Below are 4265 nucleotides of genomic sequence, written 5' to 3'. Positions count from 1 at the left end.
CTTAAATGCTTGTAACTGTCACAGAAACACAAAGCAAGCAAAATGAATGTTGGGTTTTTCAATAGCTAATGTTACCCTGGATTCACTTTGCTTGCAGATTCAGTCAGCATATATTTATTTCTATCTTAACATTCAGTGTGTTGACAGTAATTTTGTTAGGGACAAAATATTACAATCAGAACCAGAGTTTCCAGTAAAGGGATGCATTTCATTTGCTGCTTCCCCCACCCTCCACTGTCTTCTCTGCCTCTCACCACCTCGGTCTACATGAAGCAAAATTATTTGAATGAATCGTGCAGAGGCAAGGTAATTTCAGTGCCTGATACTGCAATATTACTGTGCAAAATGACATGTTAGCCTGGTTAATAGATTATTTATTTTCATTAAATATTGATTATCAGTGGCTTATGCTGGCAGGCACTTTCCTTTTTACTGTGCAAGTAGCTATATGCCTACATTCTGTTATGGTAGGTTTTTTTTTTAAGTTAACTGTTCAGTCTCATGAATTTTCATGTTTTGGCACTGACTGACATCTGCATAGTAATTCTGCCAATAAGTTATGTGTGCTTTTCACTAATGCAATTTTATACCTAATGTATTCAAAAAATCCCTGGAGCGAATGAGGATGTTTTAACCAAGGGTCCTGCCCTCACTTCACCAGGTAAGCTATTGCCAAAGGCTAGCCCGAATTTTATGAAGGTTTCCTAAATTCTGTGACACAACACATTAGTCCTCTGCCTGAAGCCTGGCAGTGCTGGCCACTGCTCAGGCAGCCTTACTGGTATATTAGAAACAAAGACGCCGAAGAAGATCTAACAGCAGAGAAAAGTATCTGAGAAATTTTCATTTCTGCAGAATTCATTCACTCAAAATCAATTAGCACAATGATACGTAAATGGTGAAGGCAGAGAATTTCTGAGCAGTTTTGTACTGTGGAACCAGCGTATGGTGTTACATTAGTGCCAGCAGTAGAACAAGCCACCATTATAAGGCAAAACTAAACAAATCTCTGCATTGTGAAAGAAGTAAATTCAGAATAAACTTTTTTTTTTTCTTTTTCCAAAATTAAATATGGCTGGCCTAATGATCCAAGGCAGCGCTACAAGTTTGGCTTTGCAAAAATGAGAATAAGGGATTTCGAAGTTTGCGGTAGCGTAGGAAAAGCCCCTGCTTTTTTTAAAGAATGACACTCTTTTAGTTTTGCTCATTATCTCATGCATTTCCTTGCAGCTAGTCCCAATTCAGAATTTCCATTGCAAAATCAGAATGAAATGTCAAAAATTTATCTCACACCAAAACCAAATTAGACTAAGGAATGCCAAAAAGCTTTTCATGGAGATACTGTGTTTGAAATACTGCATTCCAGTAACCTCGAAGTACTTGATAAGGTCAGAACACTTCATTGTGACGTTATCATTTCTAAACTACTCTGAAAAATCAAAACAATAGTGGAAAAATGTTGGCATCGTGACCTTACGGAGACAAAATGTTATGGGAGCTTTTCATAAAAAAATATTGATGCATGTTATACATTTCCAGAAAATCATTTCAGGGTGATCAAATGAGAAACTTTTTTTGTCAGGAAATGCTTGACTAGTACCAGCTCCATCTGTTCAAGGAAATAACTTCCACAGAAAATATTGCTTCCTTAAAATGGCCTCCGCAGTTTTCTTATTCTTTAACTTAGTAAGTCTCAGAGATGTGTGTCAAATTTTGCCTGTAGACTGTGATGAAATAGTATCATGGACACAGAGGATGACATGCTGCAAATATAATAAGGTGAATGTAACTTCTTTTTAAAATGTCAGTATGGCATTTTGAAAAAAACCGATACCTTCATTTTCACTTAAAATGCGTAAAAGTGATATCTGTTTCCAGAGCCCTAAAAGCAAACGAGCTCATTGTAGGGCAATACAATGATAGTTATTATGAGATTAGAATATAACAATAATCCACTTAAATTATTAACAGCAGGCTAGTACTTCAAAGTGACCCTTGACTCTTATCTTCGTAAGAAATAATAGCAATAACATTGTCATTAAAAGGAAAAGAATTTGAATTTCAATGAAAGCTTATTAAAAAGGTTTTATACAGTTTTGAATATAGATAAACATGTGCAGCATTTCCTTATAGGGAGCGCAAATGGTCAATAGACCCCTAGGGAAATGAAAGAAGGACTCCTGTCAAAACAAAGAGAGGACACATTTGCATCGGTATTGAAAACCTGGTAAACAAGTTTTTTTAGTGATAGTATTGGGTTGAAAACCTGAACAATGAGATTTTCTGGCACATTCTTGGAACAGATTGCACACATGGGAATTAAAATGTATTTTCTCTCTGAACCATAGCATGTGTAAGGGATTTATGTTGCTCAAAGTAAAAACGTAAGTGGACGCTAATATCCTAATTCATCAAAGAATAAGTACAGGCTTAAATCCACCTTTACTTAGCAAAGCTCTTAGGAATGTGTTTACCTGCAAGAATATGCTGGTGGCTAATGAAATCAGCAGTATGTGTTTACAGGTACTGCAAGGGATTAGAAGAAACGTCTAAACTTGTTGAAAAGACATCTAAAGTGGCTCTGTAATTTGTTTCCTGCTACAAACGTCTTTGAGACCAAAATAAGCGCGCTCTGTTTTTTTCTGGGTTTAGAACATACTTGACGCTTCCAGCATTAGTATTTCTGTGGTGCTTGAAATTGTGAAATATGTTTCTGTGCTGAATGCACACTTCTATACAAGATGAAGCAGGCTGGTTGTCTTAACTTTTCCAGCTTTCGACCAGCAATGAAATCTAACGAATGGTGCTATGGAACTGGTATTAACAGTTTTCTTGGGTTAGTACAATATAATTAACAAAAATACATTACTTGGCAATTTTGCAGTGAGGAGCCTACGCTTTGTAATACGCAATTTCTGTGTTGACTTAGGGTCATATTATCCTAGCAGACGGACTTATCTCAGAATTTTCTTCTCATTTCTGGCATATTTTGGTGCATGGGTGTGGAAGTTTTTGTTGTTTCTAGCTGAAGCTGTTCTATTTTATGCCTTCTGTAAAATAGCTCAGTGGAAAGGAGAGGGAAGTGTAAAATAATAAAGTAGACTCGGAGGCAAGGACTGCAGACTTGTCTCCTTCATCCTAAGTGAATTAGCCTTTCAGCTAGAGAGTCTTACACTCTATCTCTGTAATCCACTCCATCAATTAATATTTCGTAAAGCCTTGCAAAGCATAATCACCTCTTCAAGCAAGAACTGAGAGCACCATGCTGTTACCACAGCAGAGCAACCCCCTTCATTGCTGGCTGCTCCTAAAATGAAGGAGCTACATATTGAAACCAGAAAGGGGCCAGTTTCATCACAGGCGAGGTTTCTAGTCGTTGAACAACTAAATAAAAATGGGCATCACTTCCATGCCGCTTGGCGCAGCTGCGAGGTCCTCTCCTTTTTACGCTCCTTGGCGATTCTCTGCTCCGCCTCCCTCCTTGCTACCCCGTTTGTAATTTCCATGGCCTGATAATTCTCAAAGTCAAAGTCATCTATCTGGCTGACCTCCTCAGACTGCCTATATTTGTAATGCTATTAAAAGATGTTATGAAGAGATGAACAGTCCCTCTTTCCAGGACATAGTATTTATAGCGTACCGCTAACAGGTAACCCTTGTAGAGCAAGCGGGGTCACTGGAGCCCCTCTCTCCCTGGCGTACTTGGCAATATTTGCACGTTCTCGGACAAGGAGAACTCGGGGGATGCAGAAGGCGACCCCGGGGCCCAGTGCCAGGCAAAGCCTTTCCTTACGGCGACCGCACATCGCCTAGAAAACGCTGCCCGTGTGACATTTCCACGACACGAAGCGCACCACGGGACGACGGCTCGGGTTACCCGTCTTTGGAAGGAGGTCCTGGAGCCGCGCCACTTGGCAGCCTTTCGGGCATCTGGGAAGACTTTCTGGGAAACCCCACTTTCCTGGGGGGAAAACCCCCAGGGCTGAGCCACACGCTGCCTCAGCACGGATGGGGCCAGGTCCGCTTCTTCCCGGTTGACCCATCTGCGACCGGAGGAGACGCTCGGTGCTTGGTACAACATTGGGCTGGCAGAAAACCTTTAGCCCAACTCCCAGAAGAGCCCGTGGCGGTGGCCGCCGGCGGAAGGGGGGGGACGCGACACGCAACCCTCAGCCTTTTGCTCCTCCAAACCCACTTCTGGGGAGCGAGGACCGGCGGGGGTGGGAGAGGGAGGGCGCGGGGCGGGCGCTGCCGCCGGCCCTTCC

Source organism: Haliaeetus leucocephalus, unplaced genomic scaffold (assembly GCF_000737465.1).
Source record: "Haliaeetus leucocephalus isolate CR32 unplaced genomic scaffold, Haliaeetus_leucocephalus-4.0 Scaffold273, whole genome shotgun sequence".
NCBI classification, from domain to species: domain Eukaryota; kingdom Metazoa; phylum Chordata; class Aves; order Accipitriformes; family Accipitridae; genus Haliaeetus; species Haliaeetus leucocephalus.
The sequence above is the reverse complement of the archived record's forward strand: the minus strand, read 5'-3'. Positions refer to the sequence as shown.